The sequence below is a fragment of the Carassius auratus genome, unplaced genomic scaffold (genome assembly GCF_003368295.1).
Source record: "Carassius auratus strain Wakin unplaced genomic scaffold, ASM336829v1 scaf_tig00015511, whole genome shotgun sequence".
In the NCBI taxonomy this organism is placed as follows: Eukaryota; Metazoa; Chordata; class Actinopteri; order Cypriniformes; family Cyprinidae; genus Carassius; species Carassius auratus.
Genome location: NW_020524597.1, coordinates 1032 through 23265, shown reverse-complemented (window position 1 = coordinate 23265; position 22234 = coordinate 1032). Strand labels below are relative to the sequence as shown.

Genomic DNA, 22234 nt, shown 5'->3' with positions numbered 1-22234 from the left:
TTAATGGTTTCCTGTCCTCTGCCCTCACAAATAGGTGTCCCTAAAGCAGACCAGAGCTGTGATGAGAAGAAAAAAAAAAAAACTTTCTGTCTGTTTCTTGGTCTGTGTCTCTTGTTGCCTCCTGCCATATACTTCAGGGGTCAGGGAACCTATATGTCTCCACTCCATCATCAGCCTTTTTTATGACTGAGCATTTTAAAGGATTCATGTTGAATTAGTTTCTGTCATGAACTGTGGACACTGACTACTTGAATGAGGTAAATGAAATGTTATGACATTTTGTTTATAAGCTGTTATATTGGCGTTTTTCCGTGGTTGAAATGTTGACTCTTGCTCCGTGCTGCCTTTTAAACTGAGGCATTTATACAACGATCTGTCACACCACATCAAGGAGTGTCAAAACTGCAATTATGGTTAAAATTTCCTGAAAAAATGACAAGATTTGAGATTTAGTTTCTTATCAAAAGTAACAGTATATAAATATTGAAGCTTCTAATGAACTTCCGCTCATGCAGTGGTTTAAACAATGCTGTAAATGTTCGGTACACATTTGTACTGAACCAAAAGATCCATACCAAAAAAAAAAAAATGTTGGTCCAAATATGTGTACACCCCTATGATTTACTAATATGAATCCTGTGCAAATAGGACTTTAGTCGAATCCAACCGTGAGATCTTGTGAAGTGTGCATTTGTTTATTGCCTGATCCCATGTGCGCTGCGTGACAGTTGATCCCTGCTAATTGAATCCGGACAGGAGGAGAGGTCAGCTTCACTGGAGACGCATGATCAACTTTAAACTTGTGATTTCAAACTATGCTGATTTTATGCGTTTGCACACTGTCATATTCATGTCATTTTTAGTGCCTGCTGCATGTAAAATTAGTTTTACCTTGGCTTAACTCAGGAAGTTGTCATCTAAAAGTTGTAACTTTAAAAAAAAAACAATGTTATTTTTAATATAATTCATTTTCAAATTATTTCAAGTTTGTCAAAAAAAAAAAAAAAAAAAAATAATAATAATAATAATAATAATATATATATATATATATATATAATTATATATATATATATATATATATATATATATATATATAATATATATATATATATAGTACAGACCAAAGTTTGGATGCACCTTCTCATTCAAAGAGTTTTCTTTATTTCATGACTATGAAAATTGTAGATTCACACTGAAGGCATCAAAACTATGAATTAACACATGTGGAATTATATATGTAATTATGTACATAACAAAAAAGTGTGAAACAACTGAATATGTCATATTCTAGGTTCTTCAAAGTAGCCACCTTTTGCTTGGATTACTGCTTTGCACACTCTTGGCATTCTCTTGATGAGCTTCAAGAGGTAGTCACCTGAAATGGTCTTCCAACAGTCTTGAAGGAGTTCCCCGAGAGATGCTTAGCACTTGTTTGCCCTTTTGCCTTCTGTCTGCGGTCCAGCTCACCCCTAAATCATCTCGATTGGGTTCAGGTCCGGTGACTGTGGGGGCCAGGTCATCTGGCGCAGCACCCCATCACTCTCCTTCTTGCTCAAATAGCCCTTGATGCCTTCAGTGTGACTCTACAAGTTTCATAGTCATGAAAATAAAGAAAACTCTTTGAATGAGAAGGTGTCTCCAAACTTTTGACCTGTACTGTATATAGAGGGTGTATAAATCACAGTTTCCATTTTTTAATCAACTATCCCTTTAATATCAGCCTATTCCTACAACATATGTTATAAAAGCAAATGAAGTGAGTCTAATATTAGACAGAACTCTGCCAGTACACTTTTTTGCATGTGTGACAACTTTGAATATTGTATAATTTACCCTGCAGGCATTTCAGATCATGCGCATCAATGTCAGAGGAACATGAATATTTTATTACTTGAAGTTTGCTAAGTTCACGATTCTTCATTTAGGTAAAATATCAGAGAGTTTGATGTTTAGGCAGAGCTGTTCACATAACTAATTTGTTTCCCATCACATGGTTGGATACACATGCATGTACACTCTGTTGAACCATCAATCATGTTTCTCCAGGGAGACAGAAATACACACTGGGTGGTTCTTGATTGGGAAGGAGTCTTTCATTCCTTCCTTCAGATGCGCTTGTTGGCTACATCTGGGCATGTTAGTTAAACCTGTCCGAGAACACCATTAAACATCGACTCCACATTGTCCCATGGACATGTGCATTTTCAACACCATCATGCTTGGCGCAAGGTTTTGTGTTGCCACTGAAAAGTCTTTGTTGTCACATGGCCAAGCCTTTGTGCAGGTTTAAATGGTGGATGTTATCTGTAAAAGAGAGGGCCTTCTGTAGACCACCCATGCTCGCTGTGCAGCATATTTTCACATCCCCACTTCAAAAGGTCGTGCATATGCACTAATATTGGGAGGCAGTTTGTTGGGAAGTGTGTAATTACTCTTGTGTCTTTGAAATGGGTTGCAGCGAGTGAATGTAGCTTTTTCATTTCATTTAAGGAGGTCTAGAAGTGGTTTCTCCATCATTTGAATCCAGAAAACTTTACGATGATATAATACCATTCGGATCCGTTTCTCAGCGGAGAGCGGTGGCGGCGTCCTCCCTCGCTGTATGTGGGAGGCTTCATGAATGGCATGATGAGCTGCAGCCCTCAATGAGTCTCACAGTGTTGGTGGTGTAGAGAAAGCCTTGAGAGATCCCGCTGCCGCTCCCTGAGCACAGCTGGCTGTGGAGTCCAGCCAAAGAACTAATAAAGCACAAGATATATCAATGCATGTCTCTCGCTTGCACTATGTCAGTGCTGTCTGAATGTTAAAGCGCTGAGCAGAGGCACCTTAGCATCACACAGAGTTTTAATTCTGATGTTTTAATTCATTGTATTGTCGTTTTTCTCCCCTCAGTGAAAGTCTTTTTGAACCTTAATTTTGCCAAATTTTGGATTGACAAATGAAAAGTAGGTCAGTACACTTAAATCAAAACATGATCTGGGCTAGTGTCTGAGAATATTAAGCCACAAAAGTGGTATTTAGATATGAATCCTTAATGTTCCGCATGTTTACTACACACGTACTTAGTTTCAGCCTCTGCTCCTTCAGTATGAACACACATGGAGTACATGAAAGCATAAATATAGTCTCTGGGACTGCTCTGAGAGTCACTTTATGAGCATTTCACCATTTCTTTAGAGAAAAACTATCGTCATACCACATGCAAACAGAAACTTAAAGGTGTTCACAGCAACCCATCAAAATCAAAGTTTGATTTAACTTGGAGAAACTGTGACAGAAATATATTAATGAATGGAATTATTAATGGAAAACACAGGAAGGAAATTAATGGACAACACAGAATTCGGTAAAAATAAAATTGCATTTGAGAAAAAAATTCCTTACATTTTCTTTTTTGTAAAATGTGCAATAAATTGCTGTTAAATTGTGTAAGTTTCAGGATTTAAATTAATTAGACATGCTTAAAAAAAAAAAAAAAAAAAAAACAGAATACAGAAAAAAAAAATGGAATTTGAAAAGGAAAAGAATAAAAAACAGACCCCAGACTTTAGATCGGTATTTTAACCTTGGACCACCATGCTCTCTTTATATCAGTACCATCATCTGTCACTGCAAAACTCATCAGATGAAAACTAGTTGGGACAGCCTTTTAAGGAAATCTGGAATGTAAGGGTTCAAACATATGTTAACGTACCAAAACTGTTTAAGTTATTTATGGCCCAAATACAAAGGCTGTGATGTGCTGACAGTTTGAATTATAAACGCACTGACCTCCTTCAACTCTCTCTCACCAGATCTGATCCACTGCACCAACGAGATGAATGTGAACATCCCTCAGCTGGCCGACTCGCTGTTCGAGCGCACCACCAACACCAGCTGGGTGGTCGTGTTCAAATCCCTCATCACCACACACCACCTTATGGTCTACGGCAATGAGGTCCGCTTCCCCTCACACACACACACACAAACACACACTCTTGTACACATTCATCACTTTCTGCCTGAGATCTATAGGCTGAAGAAATTCATAAAAAATGAACTCAGGAAAAGTTCACCCCAAAAATGTTTAATCTCTTATCATCCCAAACTCACAAAATAGTTTTTTTGTTTGTACTAAACAACTGCACTGTTAGCACTGTTATATATATATATATATATATATATATATATATTATATATATATATATATATATATATATATATATATATATAACATCTTATCATTACTCATTTTATTTTCATTTAAGAATATGCTGACCACTCTGTTTTAAAAAAAATTTTTACGTTTTATTTTACTCACTCAATCCTGGGGGCATTGAGTTTTATAGTGGGAACAAGCTTTACAACCATTCACAATTCTTTTTGATTTTACTGAAATGATTGGCCAAGATTCACCTTTTGTTTTCATGTAAGAAAGTAAGCTTGAGTAAATAACCAAATTAATGTTTTTTTGGTCAACTAATCCTTTAATTGTTGGTATTTTCAGCAGTGTTTAATCATGGTTTTGGTTAAGTTAAAACAGTATAACCCACACATATACCACAGTCAATCAATTTTACCCTTGTGGCTTTGACAGTACTGTTTATTTGCATGGTGACTAACTTCAGAATAAATTGAAACCCGAACTCGTTGTTCTTCATGTTGACAGAGATTTGTACAATATCTGGCCTCCAGGAACACATTATTCAACCTCAGTAATTTTTTGGACAAAAGCGGGTTACAAGGTAGGTGCTTTCAGCCCAACGCTTCATTAGTCATTCTGTTTTTCCAAGCACATCCCAGGCATATCTCATCCATTTTCATGAGCGTCCAAACCTTAGACAAATGCAGACATGATGAATATTTGAGGAGCTGACAAAACATGCATTGTGTTCTCAGTTTTATCATTTTAATGTTAGTCATGGTCAGATGTGGCGTTTTAAGGTTTGGGAAGTAGAAGCGTTAAGTCCTGTCTCTCTCTGTCTGTCTGTCTGATCTTCTCCCTGAACTCCCTTTTGGGACCTGTTCGGCAACATGGCCGACTTTCAGCTTAAATAAAGCACTAGTGGGTTTATTTACCCAAGGCTTTTCCCATGTTAACATACTGCCTGGCAGCCAGCACTCAAAAGAAGCAGCAGGGGAATCAGCACAGCGAGACTCTAGTTTGTAGAGTCTTTCAAGAAGAACTCTGGGCCCATTTTTGGAAAGTGACTTGAACTTCCTGGCTCAGATTTTCTTCCTGAGGCACCTTGCAGTACTACACTTTTATCCTACTTTTGCAATATAACCCATACATAATCTAGCTGGGCAATAAAATTTTTTTCCATCCATTGATCAATCGATCTATCTTATGATCTATAATGCCATACAGGGATCTCCTTGGAAATTTTGGAAAGAGTTGAATCACTGTTTTGAAGACAGACAGATGGTTTGAACAAACTGATTCACAGGAATGAATCAAACTCTCATAGGGTTTTTGATTACTAAAAATGAAGTTGTGTGACAAAAATATATCTAGTTAGTGCTTTCATATTCACATAATTGTGAATCAAACATATTTTAAATACATTGTTCAGTGTTCTTTTGCCTTTTAGTATGGTTGCATTTGAGCATGTGACTAGTGGCATAGACCAGTACACTTCACAATGACCTGTCATACTTGGCATAGTCAGATAAAGCTAATGGGTTCTAGGTTGTGTCATGCACTGTACTAACCCTTTAGAAACCAGAATGTTTTTTTCTCTGACAGTTTAAAATGAGTCGCAATCATTGCGCCAGTACATGATTTTAACTGGTACATCAATGACTCATGTCTTTTAATAGTCTAGAATGAAAACCGCTGTGTGAATAAGTTTAGCAACCCAAGGGTCTCTGTGAACTCAAAAGACAGCATGTTCTCTTTTGCATGCAGGATATGACATGTCCACCTTCATCCGAAGGTACAGCCGCTACCTGAACGAAAAGGCAGTCTCATACAGACAAGTGGCTTTCGACTTCACAAAAGTAAAAAGAGGGTAAGTCTGTTTTCTTAAGGGATAGTTCACCCAAAAATGAGAACTCTTCATTGAATTGGTTGTCTGCTTTGTTGTCAAAGGGCGGATGGCGTAATGAGAACTTTGAACACCGAGAAGCTCCTAAAGACCATCCCTATCATCCAAAACCAGATGGATGCACTCCTCGACTTCAACGTGAGTTTCTGATGACAACAGCTAGACTTATTTAAGTTCCATATCCAATACTGGCTAGACCTTTCTTTAATGGTAGCTTCCTTTTGTTTTCTCGTAACTGCGTTGGTGTTCAGTTCTTGCAGCATAACCGTTTCAAACCAAATTGAGTTCAGATTATTTTGTGTCTGCAGGTAAATGCCAACGAGCTCACAAACGGGGTCATTAACGCTGCATTCATGCTTCTGTTTAAAGACGCCATCCGCTTGTTTGCAGCCTACAATGAAGGGATCATCAACTTGCTTGGTGAGCTGTTATTCCAATTGATCTTTCAAAACCTAATGTGGGCTGCCCTACATATTGGCTTTTACCAGTTATCTCCACTATTGGTTCTTGTTGCAGAGACCTTTAAACTTGAAGTATCAAGCCACTCATCGACAGTAAGGGACTCTGACCCGACTCGTCACTCAGTTTTATGACAGGTTATTTACTGCCTGAGAGCTGTAACTCATAAAACAAACCCTTCCTGTCCATATCAGTAGTCTCAGAATTTATTTTTAGGGGCAAGTAAGGATTGTGTCATGGTTTAGGGCAGTAAAATTGGCAATGCACTGAGCAAATTTCATCTTGAAGTGATGATTAGCTAGAGAATGTGATTAAACTTGGTTATCCAGACTGTGTGATATCGTCTTATCAAAGATTGATCTGTTATTTGAAAACTTGGAATTCAATAATGATCATTTTAAGTAGGACTGCACAAGTTGCCTAAATAAAATGTAAGGATTTAAATGTATAAAGCATTTTTTTTACTTGAAACTATTAAAAAAAAAAAAATGGTAATAATAAATATATTTTATTAATAATAAATTATGAATATTATTGTTGTTTTATTTAATATATTTTATATTTATTTATTATAAAATGATACGTCAGTAGAGTAGGTTTCAAAAAGGTAACTTTTGAATAAAAATGGACTGAAACTACTGAAGTTTCAAAAAGAGATCACTTAAGTTAAGCTACAATCCTTCACCTCATTCACATTTGCGTCTGCAAAGTGGCTTGAGTTCAGTTCCACGCAGAGCCCAAATACATTGCTTTGTAGTTAGTGTTGAAGATCAGCTTTTTCATTGTGATTTTATTCCTTTTTACTTTTATCTTTGATATCTAAGCAGCAACATGGGATTATCATATTTGTTAAACAACTGCAATATGATATTTTTACTAAATCGAGTGGTTTTGCTTGGACTGTTTGTGTTGGGTGGCTCCATTTAGGGGCTGAACTGTATCCGTTGGCCTCGTCTTTGGTTAAATGTTGGATGAGAATTACTTTCGAGAGGCCAACATACAAGTGAGAGTCGCTTAGGGTCAGGTTGTGGCAACAGATTCCAAGCATAACTCGGCCTGGTGAAGTTGCAGAGTGAAAAGCAAGCCCCCTTAAAATGTGTTGAGAATTTAAAAATATCTAAAAATCTGACTTCATACCTTTTCCCATCTACAGAGAAGTACTTTGACATGAAGAAAGCCCAGTGTAAAGAAGGCCTGGACATCTATAAGAAATTCCTCACTCGAATGACGAGAATCTCAGAGTTTCTCAAAGTGGCAGAGGTGAGACTCATAACCTGCACTATGGGGATCCCTGATTATGTACGATTATGTAATGTGCCAATACAAATGAGACACACATTAACCAGCTTTTTCTGCTCATTACAGCAAGTGGGAATTGACCGAGGGGACATACCAGACCTATCACAGGTGAGGCAACAAATATATTGGCCTTGGTTTTAAGGAAAAACTTACACTTACTGCTCTCCCTTCTGCCTGTCAGTGACTTATTTGTCACTCTGCCCATTATTTTGCAAGACACTGCTTGAGCTCCACAGCCAAACTTGGCACGGCTACATTAGATCCAAACAAGTGCAAGTTGTAGAACTCTCTAACCTGCAGTTACCTAGAAATCTCAATACTTAACTTGAGTTGTAGGAAAAGTCATCCGAGAGTTCTAGAACTGCAACTAATTTGCTTTTGCAGTGCGCTGCAGTGCTTGTCGCATGCGGACATCTCTGCATGACACTGGTGGGGGAAACTATTCTAACTGTCCTTAATGTTTGATTCATACAGCACATAAAGGTGTGATGCTGTGGGCAGCTTACAGGTTTGAGACAAAATCGGATCTTGGTTTAAAATCTAATTTCATTTGTTTTCTTTTACTTTTCAGAAACTAGCTTTTTACATGTTTACCCCTCAAACTTCAGAGTTGTGCTCTATAAATATGGGGTTTTCATTGAATTCTTAAACATTTATATCTGATCCTAGCTTTTTATATGTATATAGAAGACTTTTTGTATGTATTAAATATATATGTATCTTTTTTATTTACATAAAACACAAATTTTACACAATTATAGGTTTTATATTAAAGGTTTGCTTTTTATTTGGTTTGTTTCTTAAATTCTCTGAAAACACCTCTGTTAAACTACCACCTTTATATTCTGTATCTTTCCTTATCTTTCCGTATTCAGTTTACAGTTTGTGTAAGTACCTGCATCTCACTCTCTTCTCTGTGTTTAGAGTCTTTGGTTTGTACCTTTGCATGCTATCTGACTTTGCATGCTATCTGTGTTTTTGCACAGCAGTGATTCTTCAATTAAGAAGAAATTTTTTGTCCATAGTATGTTTTATATATATATATATATATATATATATATATATATATATATATATATATATATATATATATATATATATATATATATATATATATATATATATTTTTTTTTTTTTTTGCATATGTAGTATTATATAGTATATAAAAGTGATGTTTTAAAAATTGGATTGTCCATTTGTTCAGAATCTATGTGAACAATTTACATTTTTTGTTAATAAATATAAAAGTGACAGTGATTCTATATTATTTTCATTTCCATCATGCCAAATATTTTATAATATAACATTTTCTCAAACATTTGAAAAGTAGTAATCTCAATACATCATGTACAACTAAAACAATATTATTCAGAAAAGAATCCTTTTTTTTTTTCTTTTCTTTTTTTCTTCAAGATTTTAAGTAGTCAGAAGTCCCTAATTAAATCAGTCACTCACATAAGTTGCGCATGTATATTTGTGTCTGTCTGTGCGTGTGTAGTAGCCTGTAAAGTAAAGGAATGTTTCCATCTCTCCAGGCCCCCAGTAGCCTCCTGGATGCCCTCGAGCAGCATTTGGCTTCATTAGAGGGGAAAAAGGTTAAGGACTCAACGGCCGCCAGCAGGTACAGTGATTTTCATGCAGTTAATTTTGAACATTCTAGTGTGTGAGGTGGTTGCTTTCCTCATGCTCTGCATTCAACAAGTGTGTGCAACTTTTGGATGTGCTGAGCATGTGTGGGAGAGAGAGGTATTTCAGGGAGTTGTGTGTCAGGCTAAAAGTTCTGTATAGTTTTTCTAAGTGAAGGGGGTTTTGAGCTATGTTTTATATTTATGTAAAAAAACTGCATTTTTGTTGCCATCTAGAAATCAGTATTTACTTACTAAATTAGCAGGATATAAATATTCTTATATCACATCATTATTAAATTATTATTTCAATGGGACAAAGAAAGCTGCATTACTTTTTACGTAATAAAAAAAAAAATCTGATTAATGTATGTGTATTTCAGTACATTATTTTGCTTTTTTCGTCTAACTTTGTGTGTTTTGTGGCCTGTCATGTTTCTGTAAAGTTGTGTAATTGCGTTCTTAAGTTTAATATTTTAATCTGCTTGAAGTATTACATTTTGATCTGAGGAAATGTGATTTTAAGGTTTGAAAGTGGTCATTTTATTTAGATGTTACAAGTATTTCTAAAACAATCAGTTTACTGTGTTTAAACTAAGTGTAGGAGGAATGTACAGGAATTTGATGACTTGCAGTTTAGATATTGGCTTAATGGCTAAAATGCAAGCGTTGCAAACATTGGCTATATTTGCGGAAGTACTGGGTCAAACTGGGTTCCTGTAGCAGAAGCAGTAAAAATGTGCCCTGTGCTCATGCTGATAGCAGTGATATCCACCTATGCAACCCTAGCGAATTCAACAGTGGTATGTTTATTGGATCAGGTATTCTGCCTATGGAGATGGAATTGTTCAATAGTTCCAATTAAACAATTATGATCTACGAAAAAAAAAGGATGAAAAAAATAAACCTGTTGACATACATAGAATGAGATCCACAAATAATTTTAGAATTTCACAAACATGAATTAAATTCACAAATAAACTGAGATTTTCAAATAAAAAAACTCATTCACAAATATCTGTATGTCACAAAAACAACTTTACCTGGCATTCGTTTGTGAATCGCTTCTTGTTTATTTGTGGATTTTGAAACATTTCTAGCGTCAAGATGCTGACAATACACAAATGTGTGGACTTCACCCCACAGTCTACTCAAGTCAATCAGATAACAGCCACACTTCGCTGACCAATCATAACACACTCTGGCTGTAACCAATCACATTTTAATTTACAATCAGAGTGGCCTCTTCCTGAAATAACTTCATTCATCTGCGTTGGCTCAAATAGGAAATCTAAGGGCCAAAAAAAAATTGTACAGTTAAATGTTTCAAATTGGATTTCATTATACCATTAGACTGTGTTTCAAGCCAAGAGACAGTATAATATTTTACATGCCTTTGATAATGAAAGAAAACAGTACTTTAAAACACAAACAAACAAAAAAATATGGGCTATGGGAACAACGCTATACTGGATACATATGTGTTATGGAAGTGTAATGTTTTTCAAGATGGAAAGAAACGCGTCAATAATTAACTGACTAATTAATAACTGGATTCAATCTCATGATAAACATACGAGTTTGTGTAATAGGTTACATTGCTGATTGTGGATCTCATTCTATTTATTTGTCAATATGTTAAATTTGTGTAAATCTCTTTACATTTATTTGTGGATCATCAGTGTTGGGGAAAGTTACTTTTTAAAATTTATAATACACAGTAACTTAATTGATTACATTTATGAAAAGTAATGTGTTACGTTACTTTTGAGTTACTGTCGTGTTACTTTTTAATCATGAGCAGGGTTTGATTGTTTTTAATATAAGAAGTTCTATTTACAGCTAATGTAAAAGCCCTTTCACACCAAAAATTATAATGAATAAATCTAAATTCACGTCTGTACAGTAGAACACCGGAGAAGAAGGTTCAACACTCTTCAGCAATAAAAAACAAAACAAAACAAGCACAATTATTAGTTTATCTAATATAATGTATTTTTTTTTTTTTAACTGCGTCATCAAAGGTGAGCAGCAAAGAAATTAGTTAATATAATGGGATTTGAAAAATTTGTGTTGATTAACAGATCTCTGTACTTCCGATTAGGAATGTGCGTTTTCCGCAAATATCACATTCACAATATTTGAGCTCACAAAAAAAGAATATTCGAATATTCGTTTATTTAAATTAAGTTTAATGAGACCGACGTTATTTTTCAGCAACATTTATCAGGGTCCCCGCGGGTCCTTAAAAAGTCTTGAAATGTCTTAAATACAATTTTCGATTTTTAAGGTCTGAAAATGTCTTGAATCCTGGAATTTTCCATATGAATGTCTTAAATTTCATGTCCGACTCGTCATTTTTATTTATTTTTTCAACCGCAATTTGACCAGCACAACATTTGGGGGCAGCACTTCGTGGGTGCAACCTGCATCATACCATATGTCACATACGAGTAAGTGATTGATGAACGCGTAGCGCTGATGGTTCGCCACCACGGCATTTTGCGAAATCGCAAGCATGGGCAAAGACGATAAAGCTGTGGACAAGACCATGATTGTCAGGTCTCGCTATCTTGGTTCTCAGTTTTTGAGCACCTCAATGGCAGAAGACTTGCTGGAGCACTTTAAGGTAAGACTCTAAAAGTAACATTTAAAATGATTTGAATATGTTAAAATGTGTTTTTGTTTCCTAATGAATATTTGGGACAAAAATATCGATGCGTCCCAATTCTTGGATTGATTTAATTTTTTTTTCGAATGCGTTGCAAATTGATTATGAGCTTAGTTTTTGCAGATGGCGCTCTAGGCTAGTTTTTAACCGAACACTCAAATGCTCACGACGAAGAGCGCTCGTGCGTTCTGCTGAGTCTGAGAATGTAATTGATATATTGCTTTTATGACGCAAGATTAATGTAAACGCCCCACTGCAAACACCCTTGTACTTCGCTTCAACCTTTTCAAACTGTATTAATTATTATTTTATAGTAGGTTCAAGTGGTGTGTGTAAGGCATCTAAAGCACGCAGTGGCATCTGCTGTTAAAAACTAAACTAAGAATCGATTCGAGAGAGAATCGCAATGCATTCAGAAAAATTGGAATCGATCCAGAATAATTTCTCGATTCAAAATGCATCGATATATTGTCCCATCCAATCAGTTAAAAAAATTTTGTGGGTGGGTGACATCTAGGCATAGGACTACTGCATTATGGATGGAAGGCAGTGCTGTAAATAACTTTATTGTATAAAGCATTCAATATGCATTATGCTTCTTGCATATTTTTTATGTGAAAAGTAAAATTTAATTGAATTAAATAATGTAGCCCAGTTCATAATTAGACTCCAAATATCTGTTTTGTGCTTCTCAATTTTAGGTTAACAACGTTGACACTGAACCCTATCACATAGGCCCAATTCGTGAGCATTCACTATTATGGCTTAACTTGTTTCTCAAACATTTTTTTCTTTCAAATCAAGGACCACTTAGCCAATAAAAAAAAAGAAAAAAAAAACTTGACATATTTGGATTAATGAGCATCCCTAATGCATGTACAAATGCAGGCCATTTTAGTCTTCTGAAACCATGGCTAACTTCACCTGCTAATAATGTGCATGATTAGAAAACAAGTCATGAGAAGTGAATTGGAAATGTACAACGGTGTCACAGTCCATGTCAGTCATTTTTGGTTGATGACTTTTGCTCACAGACCTCTTTGGTAATCTGGCATGCCTCCAGTGGTCCCCAGACCACAGTTTGAGAATCACTACTTTAGACAAACCATCTAATCTGAGTGAACATGAATGAAAATTTTATCATTCTTGAGGTGGACTTTGTTTTGATTTTATTTTTTTTTATAATTTCAGGAGGGCACCAAGGAACTTAATTTAAGGAACATGCTTTCTGTGTCAATGGATGGACCCACAGTAAATTGGAAAGTCATGGATCTCCTACAACTGGAACATGCAATAAATTTCTGATCCTGATCTTTCCTACAATTGTCTGTCATTCATTAGGTCTATGCATAGATTATTGTATGTGCTTGCATTTATCTGTGTCTGAAATGACATAGAAAACACTAATCAGACCCTGAACAACATTTTCTTGGGGGAGAACCCCCAAACCCAGCTCAAGGCTATTAGGCAGCAACATTTAACCATCATTTAGATCAAGTATGATGAAATGGGCTTTTGTAATGTCCTGGGGCTGTCTTCCATGTCTTTTTCAAACTGCTATGAGGGGCCAGAATTTAGAAATTACCTGAAGTACCTTAAAGGCTGATAGTTTAAACATAGTCAACCATGTCAGGGTTGTAAGGTCAATCAGCACTTGGTATAAAAGTTTTTGTGACCCTTTGACCTGTCTTGAGCGTGGCTGTGGTGAGTTGTGCCACACTAATGCTTCGCCACATCAATCTGTGTTGTCGGACTGAACATTTTCCTGTATTTTTGTTTAGATAAAGTCTTAAATTTTCCCTTTAGAGGACTTAAAAAGGTCTTAAAAGTCATTAAATTTGCTGTTAAAAAATGTGAAGATACCCTGTTTATTGTTTCCGTCATTTTGAACAAGCTTACACACAATAAAAGTGTACACAATCCGTGCACACCCCTACTTCCGATTTCTCCCAATATGGAGACAGGAGACTTTTCAGTCAATAAATGTGAAAACAATTAACTGGCGTTACTTTTTTGAAAAAGTAACTCTGATATTTTCTTGTAAATTAAAAAGTAATGCATTACTTTATTAGTCACTTGGAAAAAAAGTAATCTGATTAAGTAACTCGGGTTACTTGTAATGCGTTACGCTCAACACTGGTGGATCATAATCTATTTATTTGGAATTATGCAACAATTCTAACTCCATATCTGGCTGTCTTTCCACACAGAGCCAGTACACTATCCAATGCGGTGTCCTCCCTGGCCAACACGGGAATCTCTTTCACCAAAGTTGATGAGAGGGAAAAGCAGGCAGCTCTGGAGGAAGAGCAGGCTCTATTAAGAGCTCTTAAGGTATGTAACACCATCTATGAAAGAGTGGAAAGGAGTTTTCTTGTTTTGTTAAACAGCTCATTTCATTGGCGCATACTCAATTAGCAAAGTAATTAACAAGGTTACACTGTCTGATTCTTCCATCAGGAGCAGCGCTTGATGGAACTGTCCAAGAAGCCCTCCACGACTGCTGCATCTCCCGTTTCCACGGCGACAGGCACCATCAGTTCCACCCCTGCCATTGACCTGTTCTCTACACCCAGCAGCTTCATTAACAGGTAATAGTTTTATGTATGTATTGTTCAAAAGTTTGGGGGTTTGTTTTTGACACTTTAAATGCCACCTATTATGCAAAAATCACTTTCACATGGTGTTTGGACATAAATATGTGTTGGCAGTGTGTGAACACATTGATGATAATAGGAAATGTTTCTTGAGCACCAAATCAGCATATCAGAATGAATTGTGAAGGATCATGTGACACTGAAGACTGGAGTAATGATGCTGAAAATTCAGCATGGTCCTAACATAAACAAATGGCATTTAAAATATACTCAAAATATGAATATTTGAATATCTTTAAGTACAAATCAAAATGAAACATCGCATTGTCATATATTGTAAATGCAGTTTTATGCTGATTACAAATGACTGCTTTTCAGCCAGTCAGATTGTGTGGGCAGAACTAATTGCTCTGTATTTGATGATTGATCCCACATTCTTTTTGTTCTGATGATGCACGGCTGGTAGTGATTATTTTCCCAGTTGGTGCATGGGTGCACATGTGAAAACGTTTGGCATCAATCTTCAGCTTTTAATGTATTAAGGCTCTATGCAGGACTACATGAGTATGGTTAGATATACTCAGCGATTACAGTATGTTACAGGTGTATGTGCTTTTAATGATGACGTCATCATCCAAGGAGAAATGGGGGCATATGATTTTAATGGTGCTTACTAAGGAGAGCATCGTTATTGCATTATACTTGTGGTTAGGGCTTTGTTTAAATCAGAGTAATCTGTGCTGTCCTGAAACTGTGCAGCTTTGTGTATTAAAAAAAATAATAATCTGTTTAAAGTCTTTGGTTTTCTTGTTTACACTGTAAGTGTGTGATTTGGCTGTGAAGAAGGTATTGATTGCATGCAAATTTGCCCTCAACTCTCTAAGTCTCCACTTTTAACACTTTGAATCAACGTGCCAAGTTTGTCTTTGCTATATAACTGTGAAATGCTTGGCCCTTAGACTGCCGTTTAATGGAAGATATTAATGCAGTTTCTGTGTGTGTCTGTGTTTGTCTTGGTGCATGTCTGGCTCCAGTACTCCGAAGGTGCCGAACGATCTGTTGGACCTGCAGCCCACGTTCCAGCCCTCCCTGCCTCTCTCCACTGGCCTGCCTTTAGCCAACACATGGGGAGGTGAGCGGCCCACACCACAGGAACTCACAAATCTGCATTAATATGCATCTCAAAGAAATCGAGCTTAAATCAACACTGTCTTCTCCTCTGTAATCAAAACTGAAGCAATGAATGTTCCCTGTTGATTTTTATCCAAGATACTGTCGCCTAAAGAAAGTATGTTCTTGTTGCACACGTCTTATTTGTCTGAATAACATCTAATCTGTAAAGTCTGATAATTGAGAGTCACATTTTTTTTATCCAGAAGTGCTGATAGGGTGTGTAACCTGATATTTAACGTGACGGAACTGATATAATTTTGGTTTCTGATTTTAGTCGGGCAGAACCATAAAAAGCCTGCAGCTTTCAGCGTTTATTAGATTATATTGTGTAAAACGCTCAGCAGCCTTCGCAGATGTATTATCTTGGAGCTCTGTGGAGATTTCTGTAGGCTGTACACTTTCCAACAGCTCTGATGTCATGTCCTCTGACTCTTAAAGGAATAGCTCATCTTAACATAATTCTGTTCATCCTTATGTTGTTCCAAGCCTGTATGAGTTTCATTCTTCTGTGGAACACAAAATGTGAAATTGTGCCACACTTCTGCATATAATGGAAGTAAATTAAAACCGTCATACTCCAAACTGATCCAAAAAAAGCTTTGTAAAAGTATATACTGTAAGAATATATTCCAAGTCTTTGAACAGCACGTGTGAGTAAATGATGACAGAATTAATTTTTTGTGAGAATTAATCCTTTAAAATTATTTTAACATGTTCATAGTGGAAATGATAGCCAGGAGAGGTATACTGAGATGTTCAGAGATGTTTCTGAACTTCACGTTGGATTTTGCGAAAAAATATTTTAAGGAAACATGACATCAAATGAAACCTCTTTTTCTTTTTCTAAATTAAATATTTCAGTAGATAAAATCTGAATTGCAACTTTAAAATTTAATTTAAATAATATTTTATAATGTCGCCCGTGTCACACCTTTATGTCTTTAAATCAGGTTAATGGTTTTTGAACCTAGTAATTTTTTTTTTGTTGTTGTTGTACAACTAAAGCAATTATTAATAGGGCCGATTTATTATATTGTGTATAAATCTTTTTTCATACTGATAATAAAATGTATTTATTAAATATTAATAAAATATTGTTTATATATGTTAGATTTTAGTACAGCTTTAAAGCTTCATATCACACTGAAGTTCTACTGATTCTCATGATTCAAAGAATCATTCTTATCCATTTAGCTTTTGATTTAATGTTAAATATTCATTACATCCCATGTTGGATGTCTCATTCAGTCTTAAATGTTCAGTCTAGTTATTCACTCATTCAGTCTGGTAGTTTAGTTAGATCTGAAAGCATCTAAGTCTAGACCAAACAGTCTCCATCTCATTTGTCTATTAGTCTGTGTTTGCATGCTTTCTCTCTCTCTTTAACCTTTTTTCCTGTTATTTTGTGTTTCTGTCTTGTCTTTGGCCGTGTAGATCCTTTCACGTCTACAGAGACTGTTGACGACTCCATTCCAAACTTAAATCCTTTCCTTACAAAAATTGTTGATCCTGTCCATCTGCCTGTTGTGTCTTCAGATGCTGTTAGTTTTTCCTCTAGGACACCCAGTCATGAAATGTTCTGTGGTAAACGGCTGTTCTTTTCTCTCATGTAGTGCATTGTTTATTTTCTTTTGCCTGCTGTGTGCCGATCTGTTTTCCCTCCACTCTCATTTTTGTCTTGAATGGTCCACCGCATCAAGTGCACAAAAACCCGCTGGGCAGAACCAGCCTGACCTTAAAGACCCTTAAAGTTTCTGATACGAGTCGAGTCGAGTCGAGTCCTAATGAGGAATGCGCAGTATAGACAGAAAAATGTCTATGTTTAAAAAATAGTTAAATGAATAAAACTTTACATGCTAATTATATCACATTTGAAAGTGTTTGTAATTGTTGTATTTGTTTATATACAGTGTTACTATATAATAATATCTAGTAACATTACAATACCAGTAATTGAAATATTAAACTGTGAGTGTGCGCATGCCTTTCTATGATTGTGTAGAAGCAATAAAGGAAGTCTAGCTTCTGTGAGTTTGTTCTACACTAGGGACTTTATTTATTATGTTCTCAGAGCGAACAATAACATATTTGAGAGCGTGACAGACAGATGGTTTGTTGCTGCTGTGAAGGGTGTTTGTTTGTACAGCTGTATTATGGTTAGTTGGCTTTTATGATCGAGTAATGCAGGTCTAATATGAATACATGAGTGTGATCAAGAGTGAGAATGGCAGTTATCAAGTACAAATTAACTGCTTAAAATTACTTGTACCCTATTTGAGTTTGGTGGTCCTTTTTGTCTACACTGAACTTTAAATTAATGTCTTTTTGGGGATTTTCTGAAGGTCTGTACAATTGTTTCTGGGACCACTTTACTCAAAAAACTTGCTTGGTTGTGCTTTGCTGCCTTTTTAAATTTTCTTTTACTCTTTTTAGTTTTTCCCATTCTTAGAGTGTTAAGTTTTAATGTTTTTCCAAAATATCAGTTTAATTTCTTGGTTCTCCAGATAATTACAATCCCTTTATTGATTCAAGCTGTTCCGTTGCATCACCCGTCGAGCCCTCTGCTCGGATGGGCTGCTTCCTGCCAGGTACAGACGTCCCAATGTGATGTATGTTTTCTGAGCTCAGGAAACATAATCCCGTTACCCCGTGTTTTCCCCTCTGAGTGCTTTTCTACCCCAAATTGCTCTTAGTACCTTTTATTCTTTTACTTAATTTGTTTCGATTCAACCCTTTTGATTTGAATATAGAGTATTCATGCTTTACATCCCCCTGTTTTATTATATTTAATTAATTTTGTATCTCTTCACTAATTTTCCAATTTCTGCTTCTCCTGTGCTTTTGTTCTGGGTCTGTCAGACTCGTTCTGCTCTCCAGCTGCTTACCCTAGCACTCCTCTCTTCCACGCTGAGCCCTCCGCTGTAGCTGGACTTATTCGGAGGTAGGTGCCGTCTCTCCGGGCTTCTCTTTCTTTCTTTCTTTCTGTATCCTCAGCTGTTGCATGGTCTTTTCTTTCCTTTTGCAGTTGCGCTTTTGTTGAGCTGGTAGAAAACAGGTTTATGTTTTCAGTCAGTTTGGCTTGCAGTTCAAGTTTGCAACCTTTATTGTCAGGTTTCATGGTTATTTATTTTAAAGCGGGTTGTCAATTTTATTTACTTTTAGCACAATGTTTTATATATATATATATATATATATATATATATATATATATATATATATATATATATATATATATATAGAATATAGATATAGATATAGATATATATAGATATAGATATATATAGATATATATATATATATTATATATAGATGTGTGTGTGTGTGTATATATATATGTGTGTATATGTATGTATGTGTGCTTGTGTTTTTGTCTTTTTAACAATGTTTTGTGTTTTCTTTAGTATTTATACTCTTATAGTATGTATTAATTTTCTCTTCATTCTAATTTTACATGTCTTTGTCTTTTTTTAAGTTTTTTTACTGTTGAACTTTTAATGATTTTTAGAACTTCAGCTTTTTTAACCAATTTTGTTTTAGTTGCCAAGGTTCATTTCTAGTATTTCTATAGTTTTCATCTAATATTTACATTTTTATTTAAGCTTTTTCAATTAACAAAAGTTATTTGTTAGTTTTAGTTAATAACACACCTTCAGTGAAATATTAATATGCAAGATTTAATTTGATTAATCAGTCTGCATAACATGTAACTAGTTTAATTGAAACAAGAATATAAGAATTATATAAATATAACTCCCTTTATTTATTTATTAATTTTTACTTCAAACTACTGGTATATTGATGAAAAGGAATGAAATGTGGTTTTGTAAATGCAAACATGTTTTGGGAAGCATGAGTCTGTTGCCGTTGGCTAACCCATTCAAACAGCTGACATTTTTGGAAGTCTATAGACTACAACAGAATCGATCCATTTAAATTATTAATGGCCATTATGCATCATGTGAGCTTGAAGAAAACATTAACTACTGTTTGAAATTGCTGTTCCTTGTCATTCTTCCAGCCCTCAAACATGTGTAGGTGAACCTGTCTGTGGGTTTTAAGTCTGACCCTATTTCCTTCTACACAGGGTTCTCTGCTCCTCCCGCCGCCCAGCCTCCCAGTTCAACAGGCCCTTAATGTCGACTTTGACTCCGTGTTCGGCAACAAGTTGGCCCACCAGGCAGCACAGACTCGGCTGGTAAGCTACAAGTTAACCCAGTAGCTGTGACTCACTCACTGCTTTTCTCCCACACGTGATGCTTCACATCCATCCCACTGCTGAAGGTCAATGTGTTTTGAGGGCCTTTATGAGTCGTTCTTTGGACCATACTTAAGCTGACAGAGTGGAACTAGCATGTGAAAACTATTATACGGCCCCTTTTCATTCTAGAGGTTTGTTTTCATAACAAAAGTGATCATAATTTGTTTACTCGATCTCTTTTGTTTGGTTTTTGAACACAAATCAGGCTTCTCATAAAACAAAAATTAGTTTGGTCTTAGTTTTGATTTAAAACCAAGATTGGTTTAAAATCGGAGAGTTTTATGTTGGAGATGTGGCTTAAGGGTTAGGGCTCTAAAACATTGAGCCATGGATGACCCAGGTTTGGTTCCAGTTTTGAAAACAAGAAAATTATGAAATAAACTCTTAATTGAAAATTCAAACATCCTACTACACAGTCTTGGTCTTATTTGCATGTTATATCAAAGGAAAATAAAATTAAAATTGAAATAATAGTGTATTACAGAAGTTTGACTTGAATTTGTAAGCATCTTTAAATGTGATCCCAGACCATAATGAACTTGGTCTTGTTTTGAGATGTTCCTCATTTTGTCCTTTTTCTCTCCTTTCACTGTGTGGTTTGATCTATTTGGGCCGCTGGCTTTGCATGGCACTAAATGGCACTGCATGTCTTGGGTGAGTTGACTTGACAAGATTTTTCTTGACAAGATTCTTTCACTTTCGGTCCTGCAATGTTTGTTTCGAGGGCGGCTGCCTCTCGCTTCACCTAACCTAACTGCGCTTCTTCTTTTTGTGTATGTTTGTCTGTGTCTTTCCATTCCTCTCCCATTCCCTATCCTCTGTTTGTTTAAGATGATATTTTAGGTGGCATCCTGAAACCCACAGTGGCCTCTTCCAACCAGGGCCTGATGCCCAGCGCCCAACAGCAAGGCAAACTGGTTTCCGATGACTTGGATTCCTCCCTTGCCAACCTTGTGGGCAGTAAGTGTCCGGGTTTTGTTATATAATAAAAAAACCCTCTTTATTAGGGCTGTAAAAAAAAAAAAAAAAAAAAAATTCCCAAATTTTGCAGCCTTACTCTGTATTCAGGTAATTTTTATTTATTGATTTAGGGTTTTAAGTGAATTTAGCATTTCACAATGACATTCCTCACCAGTTTTATTTTTTATTCTTCCAGATCTTGGTATTGGAAACGGAACAACAAAGAAGTATGAACGTTCGCAGCTCATCTCAGTTCTGATTCAGAGATCTCTTCAAATCTCAGCGATTTGATCATAATTGTCTCTTCTTTTTCTCCTTAGTGACATTCACTGGAGTCATCCCGGTGAAAAGAAGTTGACTGGAGGAAACAACTGGCAACCAAAGATGGCTCCGACCACAACATGGAATCCTGCCACCATGGTGAGGACAACAATATGTGCTTTCTCTGACTCGAATAAAACAAGGCTTGTGCTGAAACAACTGTCATAAACTAATAGAAAGAAAATAGCTGGAGTTCCTCCACTCATGGGCTCTGTTCCAAACCCTAATGAGCTGCCTCACTGTCAAGTCAAGTCAAGTCAAGTTCATTTATTCGTCTCCCTTGGGAGAAATTTGGTTTAGAGACAGGGTACTGCTGCATAGGCAGACATAAAACATATAGACAACATAAAACATAAAACATCCAACAAAGGAGAGGGTACATAACTGGCAACCAGATGGGGACCAAAGTTAGGGGTGCGCATCTCGTCAGCAAAGCCGGTTAACCAATCAGCGGCCAACTCCACCAGGTGCGCGACCCCACACAGAGCAGCTGCCACCACACAGAGCCGCCGTCAATAGAGAAGACGCGCAAATCCACTTCATTTTCAGCGTTTTTTGGCGCATCTTCTCCGTTAACAACAGCTCTGTGTAGCAACAGCCGCTACACGTGAAACCACGCACCCGACGGAACCAACCACTGACCAGAGAACCGGCTCCACTGACGAGATGCGCATTAACGATCGGCCGATCGCGATCGGAGCCCTCCAACCAAAGTGCAAGAGGATCAAGCTTCAATACTTGAAGTACATTGCAATTACAATTACACATTTAAAGTGCAATGCACAGTAAAGTGCTGGTGCATGTTAAAGTGCGGTGCACAATACAGTACTGATACACATTCG

At 36.3% G+C, this 22234-nt stretch overlaps 1 long non-coding RNA gene and 1 pseudogene across 1 annotated transcript; both read left to right on the top strand.

Annotated features, from left to right (window-relative positions):
• Positions 1-21980, top strand: part of LOC113074859 (phosphatidylinositol-binding clathrin assembly protein-like) — a 30632-nt pseudogene extending 8652 nt beyond the window's left edge.
• On the top strand, positions 11727-13403 carry LOC113074860 (uncharacterized). Its single transcript, XR_003280836.1, has 2 exons — positions 11727-12041; positions 13275-13403. It is a non-coding gene; the product is annotated as an uncharacterized LOC113074860 (long non-coding RNA).
• Positions 21981-22234: the final 254 nt, after the last annotated feature.